This window comes from Elephantulus edwardii, unplaced genomic scaffold (assembly GCF_000299155.1).
Source record: "Elephantulus edwardii isolate Elephantulus edwardi_28Jun2011 unplaced genomic scaffold, EleEdw1.0 scaffold00055, whole genome shotgun sequence".
Classification (NCBI taxonomy): Eukaryota; Metazoa; Chordata; class Mammalia; order Macroscelidea; family Macroscelididae; genus Elephantulus; species Elephantulus edwardii.
In genome coordinates, this window is record NW_006399805.1 from 2,129,227 (window position 1) to 2,143,583 (window position 14,357).

The following is a 14,357-nucleotide window of genomic DNA, read 5'->3' on the forward strand; positions in this document are numbered from 1 at the left end:
CTTCGTCTGACATACTTTGGACATGTTGTAAGGAGGGACAGGTCCTTGGAGAGGGACATCATGCTTGGGAGGGTGGAGGGATGGCACAAGAGAGGAAGACCCTGTATGAGGTGGATTGATTCAGTGACTAGGGTAATCAGGGGTGTGTCAGAGGCAGTGCGATTGGCATAGGATAGAGCAGGGTTTAGGGCTGTTGTCCATAGGGTCGCTATGAGTCGCAAGTGACTTGATGGCACATACAACAACAAACAACATACGTCTCCTAATTCCCTGACTGTTCATACCAAGGGTGTTAATTGTGGATCCAAGTAAGATGACGTTTTTGACAGTTTCAATCTTTTCTCCATCTATCATAATGTTGCCTATCAGCCCAGTGGTAAGAATTTTTGTTTCCTTAACATTGAGATGCAGTCCATATTGAAGACTGTATTTTTTGATCTTCTGCAACAAGTGCTTCAAGTCCTCTTCACTTTTAGCAAAAAAGGTTATGCCGCCTGCATAATGTGGATTATTGATGAGTCTCCCTCTGATCCTGATGCCACATTCCTCTTCATAGACTCCAGCTTCTCAAATACTTGTCTCAGCATATAGATTGAATAGGTATGGAGAAAGAATGCATCCTTGACACACTCTTTTCCTAATTTTAAACCATATAGTGTTCCGTTGCTCTGTTCACACAACAGTCTCGTAGTCTAGGTATAGATTTTGCTCTGAGATTCCCATTCTTTTCAATGTTAGCCATAACTTGTTATGATACACACAGCAGGTGCCTTTGAATAGTTAACAAAGCATAAATAGATGTTCTTCTGGTTTCTTTACTTTCAGTCATGATTAATCTGACATCAATAATGCTATCTCTGTGTCACGGCCTCTTCTAAGTCCTGTTTGAACTTCTGGCAGTTCCCTATCTAGGTACTAGCCACTTTTTAATGATCTTCAGCAACATTTTATTTGCATGTACTATTAACGATATTATTTGATAGTTTCCACATTCTTTTGGATCACCTTTCTTGGGAATGGGAACAAATATGGTCCTCTTTCAATCCATTGGCCAGACAGCTGTCCTCCAAATTTCCTGGCATAAACTGGTGAGCTCATGCAGGGTTACATCTGTTAATTGAAACAAGTCAATAGCGTGTGAAACTTCAACACATAGTGACCCAATCAACAGTGGATCTGAAGCTGACCCTATGCTGTACCATTGTCACAATCTGTCATGCTCAAGCCCATATTTGTAATCACGGTGTCAGTCCATCTCATTGAAGGTCTTCTTTCTCTTTCACCCGTTCTACTTTTCCCAGCACAATGACTGTCTGTAGCTGTTTCTCCTCTTTTTTAATCTCGCCATATCAGCAGATGAAGGTCCTTCCTTGTGTGAAAGCTTTCCTCCGTCTGCATGATGGTGTCGACTCTGCTCTGAGGAGGCAGCTCCTCTCACACACATTTTGAGTGCCTTCTGGCCCGAGTGGCTCCTCTTTTGATACCCTATACAACACATTATTCCATTGTTTATCAGGCCTATTATTTCAGAAGTGGATGCCCAGCCCTGCTTTTTAGTCTATCTTAGTTTGAAAAGTGCTGAAATCTGTCCACCATCTGTGACCTGTGGTCTTTGAAATACTGGTGCTATAACTTTTAGCACTGCAACAACATACAAGCCACCATCATGTGTAGCAAACTGGTGGATGACTGGAGGCATTCACATCATGAGGGTAGGATTTCCAACACGTAGGATAATGACCTTGTGCTGAGAATCATGGCCTGGACAAGGCGGCACATACCTCCAGGGGGCACAGTTCAACGCATGCCATCCTCTCTCCAAAGATCATATTCCCAGGTACAAGGGTTTAGAACTCCACACATCTTTCAGAGGGCATAATTCAGCTGTAACACTTTTGTACTTAGTTTCGGTTCACAAAAACTAAGCATTTGCTTTGTGCCAAGAAATATTCCAGGCTTTGGATAAGGAGAGTACATGTATCTGTCACTCTGGAATTTGCATATAGATAACAGATGACATCCATGATGTGTGTTCTAAGGGAGAGAAGAGGCCTGAGTCTCTTACCTCTCCACACACAACTGTGGCCCTCCCTGACAGGAATGCATCTCCATGCTCATTACACAGTGTTATATTCTTGGACTGAAACCTCCTCTTGGGGCTCAAGTCGACTTCACTAGATTTCTCTTTCAGAGACAGCAAAGAACAAAGGCAAAGGCAATAAGGACATAAGGAGAAGCTACACCTGTTCAAGAGAGAAACCCTCAAAGCAGCTCTTGTAGCAAACCAAACATTAAAAGTAATTTTGGCTGAGCTGAGATCTCCCTGAACTCGGCGCACAGGTGTAGAGAGATGAGAGAGGCAGCATTATCTAGGAGATACAGTAATAAGCTAATGTAGCAGGCATGACAACTTAGGGACCAAGAATTCATAAATCTATTCATGTTTCCTTCCCAGGAAGATTGATCAAATACTCAAGCAAAAGTTAGAAGGGAAGAGAGTTGGAAGAAGCCAGGGAGAGGAAGAAGGGGTGAGCCACAGAAGTTTTGACAGTGCGTATCACCTCCAGACAAAGAACACTTCATCACCTCCAGACGAAGAACACTTCATCACGCTCATAAACAGCCACTGCCTGGGACATTAGAAGGTGGAAGCCTCATAAATTAACCTGCCAGGAAACTTTGCAAAAAGGTCACATTTAACATTAATCAGACTAGGGGAAGTTGTGTGTACATTCATGGCTAGAAGAGAGGGAGGAAAACCACTTTCATGTCTTTGCATTGTCAAAATAACTTCCATCTCTCTCAGTCTCCCCCCAACCCTGATGTCAGTCCTGTTTTACAACAGTGGCTCTATGCAGTATTTGTCCTTTTGTGTCTGAGATATTTCACTCAGCACAATGTCCTGCAGGGTCACCCATTTTGAATAATATTTCATGAGTTCCTTGTTTATCAATGCAGCATAGTATTCCATTGTGTGAATATACCACAGCATCTCTAGGCATTCGTTTGTTGATGGGCACTTAGGTTGTTTCCAACTCTTTGCTGTTGTGAACAATTATGCATAGTGCATTGAAAGAGATGAGGGAGAGAACTGTTTAAAAGGGATATGTGATGAGGTATTATCATCATGACAGGAGTCCAGAATGAAGGCTGCACAGTGGAGTGGACTTGGGGATTGTATAACAATGAAAGAATTTTTCTTTTACTTTTCAAAGAGAAGAGCAAACTGGGGCAGGGGGAGGTTGGGCAGGAAGAAAAGTGCAACAATGAATGAATGGAAATCCAAAATCTCTGTAAATTTTCTTTAAAATGAATAGCAATAACAATAAAACAGAAAAAAATTAACTTCCAAATTACTCATAAAGGACTGTTTTCACCTGATTTGGGGACAGAGACTGTATTCCCTCATAGACTGGAATCCCTTGTATGTAGCATTGAGATGTACAAGTGGGAGGAACACTGTCCGGGGCTGGCTAAACACCCACGTTCACAGTAGGGCCTGCTGCCTGCCTCCGCTCGCACAGGGAGTCATTTTGAAAAGTGCTCACCAATGGGTGAAGAGGATCTTTGTGGAAGCGGCACAGTAGAAGAGCAGATTGGAGGAAGGAGGAAGATACAAGTCCACAGGAAGCTAGAAGTAAAAGGAAAAGAGTGGTTGTCCCAGAAGTGACATATTTTGAAAATGAGCCTGCTTCCTTTTAAGGTACTGACTCTTGAGCCAGGGTTTGTCTTTTTCTTATTTAACCGGACTGTCCAGTTGTCCTGGAGCAACCATTCCTGGAGGTGGTAACACTTGACTACAGTTCTCTCTTACGTCTGTAGTGGTACAAATAGTTAAGGTACTTTTGCGCTTCCCCAGATATTAAAGCCCCTCTGAAGACTTTTCTTTCAGACAAACCAGCCCTTTGGAAACTTATGGAGCCCTGCTCTGATACACACTAGGTCACTGTGAGTTTGAGTGGAGTGGAGTTGACAGAAGTTGCTTTTCTACAGAATAGATAATGTATTTATTCCTCTGGCTAGGAAGGATGTAGCACAAACCCAGACCATTAATTTTCTGTGTCTTCTTTCAGTGTGTCAGTTTTCTTGATCTGACTTTATATGAATCTTCCTTTCTTCATTATTGGCTACTCCAACGCCTTCACTATTCCCATCCTGTCAACTACACTTCCTAATTGGCAATTCTAATTTGCCTCAAGACAAGATTACAATATGTGCATTTATTCAACAAATATTTGTTAAGCTTTTGCTGTGTGTCAGCCTCGTTTTCTAGGAGCTGATGGTATTCATAGTCCTTGAAATATTTCTTTTCTTCTTTGCAAGCAAAACCCTGACTTTATCTAGGTTTGTTCGATTTTCCATGCAGCCAAAGGTGTCCAGGTGTGAGAATAACTGAATGGGCCTTCCACAAAGTCTTTTTGAAGGACGGTGACTCTATGCAGAGTAGTCTCCCTTTGCCTGTTCTCACCCTTGTCCTTTTGATGGCTGGAACACCAGCAGCTATTTTGTGACTTTGAGGAGGAAAGCCAAGAGCTCAGAATGGCAGAGCAGAAAAAGCAGGAATCCCCAAGGCCCCTTTATCAGCAGTATACTGCTTTCATTTGGTCTTACTTTACATGCAAGAATAAAGTCTTAATTTTCTCTAAGTCACTGTTCTAGTTATTAGGTCCTATGAAGCCGAATCTGACACAAGGTCACCTCAAGTGTTCAGAATCGAACTGCCTCAGGGTTTTCAAAGCTGTGACTTCTCAGCATCAGATGGCCAGGCCTGTCTTCCAAGGCAACTCTGAGTGAGTTTAAACGGCCAACCACTCAGCCAGTAGTTAAGTAAACACTTAACAAATTTTACTACCTATAATGTTAATAAAACAAAACCCACTGCCATCAATTTTGTTCCCATTCATAGAGACCCTATGAGTTAAGTAGATCTGCCACATAGGATGCTCAAGGCTGTAATATTTATGGAAGCGGCTGACCTTATATTTAACTTGAGGAGTAACTGTTGAGTTTGAACTTCCAGCCTTTGGATCAGCAGATGAGCATTTAACCACTGTGCCACCAGGGAGATGATGGTAATAAAAACAAACTCAAACCCATTGCTAGTGATTAAATTCCAACTCACAGTGACCCCGGAGGTTTTCCAAAGCTGTAAAGTCAGACTTTCCCAGTGTGGCAAAGGGCCAGAGAGAGAAAAGCCTCCACAGGATGGATCAACATGGTTGGTGGTTCTAAGAGTGGGCTCAAGCAAAGCACAGATCACGAGGCTGGCACAGGATAGGGCAGGACACAGCTCTGTTGTTCACAAGGTCAATATGAGTCACAGTCGACTTGATGGCACATAACAACAAGAAATCTGGACTGACACATACTTCTCCTTTGGAGCAGTTAGTAGATTTGAACTGCAGCTCTTTTTTTCTTTTTCTTCTCTTATTTTTGTGTGCGTGTACCGTCAAATCAGATCTGACTGGTACAGGAGGAGATTGTCCCTCCTTCCCCGGCAGAGCATCTGGTGGATTCGAACCGTGCGCCTCTGGGATTGTAGTTGCAGCTCCTTGCCACTAGGCCACCAGAGCTCCCCCGAACTGCAGCTCGTTTGTTTTGCCTTGAACTGTCTAGCTATGCAAATACAACTCAACCCACACTCACCGTGTGAGCCGCTCTGCCACTCTGATCTCAGCGTGAGCCGCTCTGCTCACTGTGATCTTCCACCAGGTCTCTGAGGCTGTCAGTCTTCGTGGGAGGGGGCTGCCGGTCTGTCTCTAGGGTGGACCCCTTCCCCCATTTGGTTGACAGCACACCCTGCTATGACTACCCAGCTGGTCAGCGTTAACTGGGCAATTTTGTATGTGTTAACTGGCACAGAGTTGGAGTCCAATCACTGCCATGTAGGAGAAAGACGGCCAATCTCCTCCCTTGAGATTTACGCCTCAGGAAACCCACTGGAGGGTCAGCTATGAGTTGGTTCCCACTCCATTGTACAAAACAATCCCAGAAAGGTGCTTTGCTTACTTCATTGTCTCTTTGGAACCTCCTAGACCTCCTATCCAAGAAGGTAGGCTTTTATTACACTCATTTTAGAGATAAGAAAGTTAAAACCTCACTGGAGATTATGCCCAAGATTGCAGAGTACTTGAACTCCAAGACCTTAGCTGTTAGCTTGTATGTCCTGTGCACTAGTGGGTCAGGAGGTGGTGCCGACCCAGAGGTGGGGGGTTGGGGTGTGTGTGTGTTTAAACCCACCAGCTGCTCCGCAGGAGATGGATGGACAATCTCCTCCCATGTGGTTTATAGCCTCAGCCAGAGGGTCAGTTTGAGTGTATTCTGAAGCCACAGCATTTGGTTGTCTCCTTAGTCTCTCTGGACCTCAGTGTCCTCATCTGTAGATGGGTGATCAGACTGGTCCGAGCTCCCCTTTCAGATCCTAAAGACTCCTCAAGCTCTAGGTTCTGTCTAGAGACCCTCCACCCCGTGCTTTTGTCCAAGGGGTGGCCGAGCCCTAGTTTGGCCCTGGGCTGGGGACAGGACCTCAGTGCGAGAGCACAGTATGGGGAGGCTCGGAGGTGGCCTTGGGGCACATGGCCCAGCTGGCACTGCCTGCTGCAGTCTTCTGTCAGGTGGAGAGGACTCACCACGGCAGGTAGAGGATCTGTCTGTTGTGATGATCACGGAGGGACTGCAGTGGGCGGGGGGCGGGAGGGCACAGCCCTCCCAGGTGATAAACCTGCACGGACGCTAGGATGGGTGAGCTGCGTGCTCCGCTTGGTATAAACACGTCCCTGGCTGGAGCTGCTCCACAGCCCTTGGGGGCTCATTTCTGGAGCTGCGAGGCAGAGCCTGTCGTCAGAACAATTGACAGGGCCACTGGGAACGCTAAGCAGAACTTTATTTCAACAAGCAGAAGGAACAGCCTGGAGAGGCGCCGAAACCCGGGCCACAGGTGGCGGTGGAGCCAAGGCTCGCTCGTTCCCCTTCAGTAGACCCAGGCTCTGTGGGGCATGAAGCCTCCTTCACGGGGCAGATAGGAAAGCTCTCGGGACAGCCTGGGGGGACCACTGGCATGGCGCTGACCCCACACAATCCAGGTTCACCTGTTTGGGCGATGTCTGAAGTTGGAGTGGGAGACAGTGGTGCTAACAGACATGAAGGCAGCTCTGCCTAGAGTTGAGGGGTGTGGGGCTGTGTTAGGGTGCTTCTCAGCCTCTTCAGAACTCACAGCACCTCATAAAGGGAAGAACCTACTATCAGTGGGTGTTTAGCAAACCCAGCCAGGCCAAAATAGGGCCCAATTCAGCTACATGCTGTTTGGAGAGATGCAGACACACCTGTCTACTAGCTGGGTCCAGGGAACCAGAGCAGTGGGGAGGTGGCCCTAATGGCCCGAGGTGGCTGAGTGTGAAGATCTCAGAGTCTTAGTCCACTTCCTGGCTGGCCATTATTTTATTCTCCTCACTTCAGCCAGTAGCACAAAGGTTGTAGCCAAGAAGACTCTGTGTGGCAGTTCAGTCCTCATCTGTCACGTGTGGTCACTATGAGTTGAAGTCATCAACAGCAGCTCCCCGTGACCAATGGTGGGTCTGGCGTCCTCTCTCTCGGTGGGCCCGTAGCTTCCCTCCTCAGCATTCTTTTTTTCTAGGGGGGGCTCTTGGTGAGAGAGCTTGCTGAGTGGTGTGTATGTGGGATGTGCTGTTAGCAGCTGCTCTCTAGTTGATTCCAAGTTGTACTGATCCCCAACACCATCTTGCAAGGGCATCAGTGACTGCGTATCCCATGAACTGCCCAGAGAACTAGCCTGTGTGTCTTGGAGAAAGTGCAGGCGGAGTGCTCCTGGAGGCCAGGGTGACGAAACTCTGTCTCTCACGTACTTTGGACATGCTGTTAGGAGGGACCGGTCCTTGGAAAAGGACGTCGTGCTTGAAAAGGGTCAGCATACGAGAAGACCCTCAACAAGATGACCGACACAGCGACTGTAACAATGCGCTCACGTCTATCAGGGATGATGTGGGGAGGGCAGGATAGGACAGGGTTCAGCTACGTTGTTTATTGGATTGAAGCGAGTTGTAGTCGACTCAGTGACTCAACAACGTGGTGATCTTGTGCATAACAGACAAAACATGCCTGATCCTGTGTAATCTTCAGGGTCTTCACTGTGGCAGGGCTATTGAAAACTTTGTGGGTGGACATGTCAACAGCTGACCAGCTGGTTCTGACTCAGGGTGACTCCACAGGGCAGAGTAGACCCCTGCCCCCCAGGAGTACTGTGAGTACTCAGGAAAAATGACAAACCATGAAGGATGGAGACGCGTGAGGAAGAGGTCGGCAGGAAGACCTGTGAGACAGGGTGAAAGACTGGACAGTTACAGTGTGGGAGAGAGGAATTCTACGCCTGATAAACTATTTAAGTGCTGGGCTTCACTTTTCTCATCTGAAGAATGGGGATAATAATACCTGTACCTCTGAATTTGAAGTGAGTGTCACATATAAAACACTTAGAGCACAACCAACCAGTTGACATTCAGTCAGTTCTGACTCATGTAAGAACCTTGACCATGTGTGTCAAGGTCAAACAACTCTCCCAGAATTTTCCATGGCAGATTCTTCACAAGTAATTCATCAAGTCTTTCTTCTGAAGTGCCTCTGAGTGGACTTAAACTTTCAACCTTCCAGATATCACCTGAGTTTGCTAACTTTTTGTGCACCTGGTTGTTTTTGTTGCTGTTGTTATGTGCTGTCAAGTCAGAACTGACACTTATAGGTGACTCATCAGCAGGTTTTCAGAGGCTGTAAACCACATGGGAGGAGATCGCCCATCCTTCTCCCTGAGAACTGCTGTAGGCTCGAACCACCTGCCTTTGAGTTGGTAGCACAGCTTCTTACCACTAAGCCACTACAGCTCTCGATGTACACTATCCCTTTCCCCGTGTCATTTTCCTAGCATGATTTTTCTACCTCTTGAAACATTATGTTCAAATAACTAAAACTTACACAGAGAAATGTCAGGGAGACTTGTTCCTGTTGTGTTTTCACTTTCTGAATTCCTTGGTGACTTTGGACAAATCTGTGTCAGTTTCTTTCTCTAGAAGACAAATGGCCCCATGATGCTCAAGACCCCAAGGCCAGTGAGTTGTGGGGCCCAGTGTGAGGAGAGGACAGAGGAATATCCTAGCTTCTGGGATGTCATTTCCCTCTCTCCCTCTTCCTGCTTATGGGACTCAGTCCTGAGTCTGAAACAAGGAGTTCACCTGAGATTAGGAAGCCCACAACTGTCCCACAGCTCAGTGATGCCCAAATTAAACTATTTGCCAGGGTCTCTCCCAGGAGACTGGAGTGGTTCCAGGACTTACTCTGGGTGGTCATTTGGTCCATTTGTAGGAGCAGATCAGCCTCCAGATTGGCCCCAAGGTCTCTAGGCAGTGCTAGGGAACTCTGGTGACTTAGTGATAAGGAATTATGCTGCCAACACAGAGGTGTGTGGTTTGAATCCACCAGCTCCGCTGCAGGAGAAAGATGGGCATTCTCCTTTCATTTAATCAGCTGTCTCTGAAAACCCACTGAATGGGCAGCTTGATTGGTCCACAATGACACTGGGAAAGATAGAGCATCAGAGGGGACAGGGAGAGGGGAGAGAGGAGGAGAGAGGGGGAGGAAGAGAGAGAGAGAGAGAGAGAGAGAGAGAGAGAGAGAGAGAGAGAGAGAGACACCGACCTTCTACAAGATGGATGGACATGGTGACGACTGCAAATGGGCTGGAACAAGACAGAGATCCCGAGGATGGTGCAGGCTAGAGAAAGGTTCAGGACTGTTGTTCATTATGTTGCTGTGAGTCGTAGTTGACTCAAGGGAACCCCACAACAACAATGACAATGACAGCAGCAGCAGCAGCAACAAGAAGGCAATGCCTCTAGAAAGCCCACCAAGTGGGAGAATGAGCTTGTGCCTGTAAAGGATGCTGGAAGTGCACTGCTCTCCAAATCATCAGCAAGCACTCAGCACCAGAGCCAGCTCTTATTAGATATGCGATCATGGGCAAGCTATCCGACTCTCTAGGTCTGCTTCTTATCTTTATGAAGGAAACAATGTTCATGTCATAGCTGCAAGGTAACTGACATACGTAGGTAAACTGCTCATTGCTGGCAGTGATTAAAACGTCTATTATGAAAGTACAGCTTCTGGTTCTGGTGCTGGGATGGTAGATGGTCGAACGGCTCCTTCTCTTTTGTCAGAAACACTAACTGCCAGAGAGCAGAGCAGAGGCAGCTGACAAGGGACACATCACCACTCTTTGCCCTCTCTCTGCCCCCAGCTCCTGCCCAGTCCTCCGTGCTGTTCCAATCCATGGTCAGATTCAGAAACACAAGCCTCAGAAACAGAATCCTTTTTTTCTCAGAAGTCTGTGAGAAGAAAAGCAGCAAGGATAAGGAGAATTTGGGACTCATTTCAGCTCCTGAATTGTTTTGAACACATAAATGACTCAATCTATGCCCTTGGCCGATCCATGTACCCTCCTGGGGTTTCTGCCCCCTCTTTAATAAAATGGGATGAGTAATCCCTGCCTCTCCTTCATTTTACAAGCATGTAACAAGGATGAATCAAGTAATGTCTGCAGAATCCTTTGAGGTCCTTGGAGAAATAGTTGCTATATAAATGCAAAGTATGATGTCCATTTCTATTACACAGTGTTTTGCAAATAAATATGCAAGGCTACAGCACATCCATGTCAATGTCTGTCTGACCAGCTCTTTGCCATGGACATTTTTTTTAGTGAAATGATCATCTCCCTCCATTAGTCCTTGAAAACAAATCTGTAAACTGGGAGGTTATTATTAATACTTTTTCTCTTTGGAAGCTCCATGTATACATCTGTTCTGCCTCATTTCAGCTGCTGGGGTTTCTGACAGATCTGCTGTTGGTGATGCATGCAGGGAGAGGAGGATACTCTCAGGAGTATCCAAGGCCTCGGTCAGCACCAGTGAGGGCCCCATGCTCCTTGTCCTCCCCCACCTCTATTCCCTGACCCTCTTAATTGAGTTGTTCAGAAGAGAAGCCCTGCCATTCATTGGGAAAATGGTCTCCTTGTCTCTCCTGGAATCTTGGGAGCCCAGATGCTCCCGGAATCAGAAGATAAAACAATAGATTGTGGCACACACTTGGACTTAGATAGCCCTTAAGCTATTAGACATTGCCAGTTACTTCAGTAAGATGAGCCCTGTGGAGGCCCCGGTAATCAAGAATGCAGATAGATCTGTGTCTCAGGTGGTGATTTTCTGATCATGGCCTCCAAGCTCTAGAGCTCAGGCTTTGGTGTATTGCAACTCTCAGGGATGAGTTTTTATTTTCTTTGAAAACAAAACCATACAGCTTTGGTCCATGGGGAAGGTGAGTTTTACTCCCATGTGAAAGGAGAAACATCTGTGTTTAAGAAGACTTCTGGGTCTTATATTCAGATGGAATTAGCTGGGCTTCCTCTGGGCTTCCATCTCCTGAGAATGACATTGCCCCTATCCACTGCATATCGATCCTTCTCCAAAAACACAGATTTTTATTTATGTTCAGAGAACTCTCAGGAGCTAAAGGGTTAGAACTTACGAATCTTCCAACTTGTGAATTTTTTCAGAAAGCATTCAGGCAATTCTCTTTCTGTGTTTCCTTGAGATTAATGGACCCCAGGGCTCCTGTTGCCCCAGTGCACTGTCTGATTATTTTGACTAAATGTTTGCACATTTTGGGTTACCCTCTGACCATTTATTCTCTCCTGTAATAAACTCTGCCCTCAGAATCCCTACCTTTTTACTCAACCTAGTTCTCTGGTGAAGGCTTATTTTTGCCCATCTATTTTACTTCCGTCTAACATACTTTAGACATGTTGTGAGGAGAGACCGGTCCTTGGAGAAGGACATCATGCTTGGGAGGGTGGAGGGGACGGCGCAGGAGGGGAAGGCCCTCTATGAGGTGGATTGATTCAGTGACTGGGATAATCGGGATGGGAGTGTCAGAGACAGTGCGATTAGCACAGGACAGAGCAGAGTTTAGGGCTGTTGTACATATAAGGTGGCTATGAGTCGCAAGCGACTCGACGGCACATAACAACAACAACATTTTACTTCAGTATCTGTTTTGCTACCTTTCTCCTAATTGTCTAATATACATCTACACTTGGTAGGCATTTCACAGTATAAATGTCTAGAATAATACTTTCCATTTTTCCTTGATATTAACCTACTCTTCAGCTACTACCTTATTACTTCACTTAGTGCATTTATGAGAATAGTAACAAACCCAACTATTGGACCATTTTGTACATTAATGACATACATCTTGCCGTCATAGCTGTAAGGCATGAGTAACAATGAACATGATGGTTAAAGTTAGCTTTCTGGACTATTTATTCTTAGTGGTTTGACTCTTCTGTGTTGTTGTAACTTTGCTATTTATAATGATATACGCACCTTCGTTTTGTCATTTGATGTGGCCATCCTCCATTTTCACATAATGACCTCGTCATTGAAGTCTAACTATGTCAATTAGTGAGGATGGGTGGGTAACCATGTCAGTAAGTGAGGACAGGTGTATTTCCTAGTCTTTGTCTTGGTTTGTGGCAACAAGTAACAAACCAAGCCAGGAAGATGTGGACCATCCTAAATCACTCTCCTCAGTTATTAAACTACGTTGATTTCTCTCAAATGTTTTGTCACCTTCTCCACTGCTGCTCTAGCTCAAATGATCCAATTTCTAATAGCACAGAACTTCTAAAGTGGATTCTTCACAGACATCACCCTGCTTGGTCCCCACTGCTTCCTCTTCTCCGCACATCCAGTCATTAGACTTATCTGTAAAAGAGGACATGTACTCACGTACTTCAGTGGTTCCAGAGTCAGTGGCTTCAGGAAACACAGTCCTGGTCTTTGACTCCTGATTCTCTAACTTGATTATGGATCCTTTTTTTTTTTTTAAATTGTGATAAAGATAAATAAATAAATAAATAAATAAAGACTTGTTTAAATAAAGACTTATTTAAAGTCTTAGAAACATACATCTATGGCTTCCCCCCTATTTTTAAAAAAATTATAATAGTTTATTTACAAAATTAGAATACATTGTTTTTCACACCAGATTCTTCCAATTGCCCTCACACCCTACCCATCAAATTGTACAACCCCATGATTAATCCTCTCCCCTGTCCCCACACATCCCCATCCCTCTGCTTCCACCCCCTACCCTTGTATCCTCATATTCATTCTACAATAATGGTTTTATACAATATTTGTCCTTGTGAGACTGAGTTAGTTCACTCAGCATAATGCTCTCCAGTCCCTCCCAAGTTAGGTCATAATTTATAAAATCATTGCTCCTGCATGCTGCATAGTATTCCATTGTATAAATGTACTGTACTTTCTCAATCCATTCTATTGTGGTTGGACATCCAGGCTGTTTCTATGTCCTGGCGATGGGGAGTAATGCTGCTATAAACATTGGTATACAAGTCTCTACTTGAGCCCCAGTTCTCATTTTCTTGAGGTATATTCCAAGCCCCATGCCAGTCCATCTCATCTCTACAATGCCTAATATGTCAATATATATGCGCTCCATTTCTTTCTTAACAATTTCTAATTTTCCTACATTCATGGTTCTCATATTCCATGTTCCAGTCACGAAGGTCTGCTTACAACTATTCCTCTTCCTTTGTATTTCCATACTTGAAAGTTCTACCTAGGTTTCCCTTTCTGTTAGTCTACGTGTGTTCTGTTGTACATAGGGTTTTCAGAGGCCTGCTATTTCAGAAGTGGATGGCCAGTCCTTTTTCCCAGTCTGTCTTAATCTGAATGTTCAGATTTAGAGGAGTATCTGACAGACAAGGAATTTGTGGAGTAGTGAAAGATAAAGCCCTCATTATGGAGTTAACCATTAGTTACAGTGTTGACCCTGTCCTTAGCCCAGTGCCTTGACCCACTTATTTCCAAGCTCCACCCTCCACCAGGATACCCCTTCACATCTGCCAAGTCCCTTCAGAAAATATGTTCCATTGTCCAACCCATGATCTGACAGTTTGTATCTGAAGCTTTCTTGGCTTCTGTGATTCCAAACATGAAACCTATACTGGGACCAAGAGGCAGTAGTCAGAACAGAGCAGGGTAACACTGCATGGTTCAAAATTGGGAAGGGTGTACGCCAGGGATGTGTCCTGTTTACATACTTTTTCAACCTGTATGCAGAACAGATTATCCGGGAGGCTGGGCTCTATGAGGAGAAGTGTGGTGTCAGGGTTAGTGGAAGATCTATTAACAATCTGCGTTATGCAGATGACACAAGCCTGCTTGCTGAAACTGAGGAGGACCTGAAGCGCTTGCTGCAGAGGGTCAAGG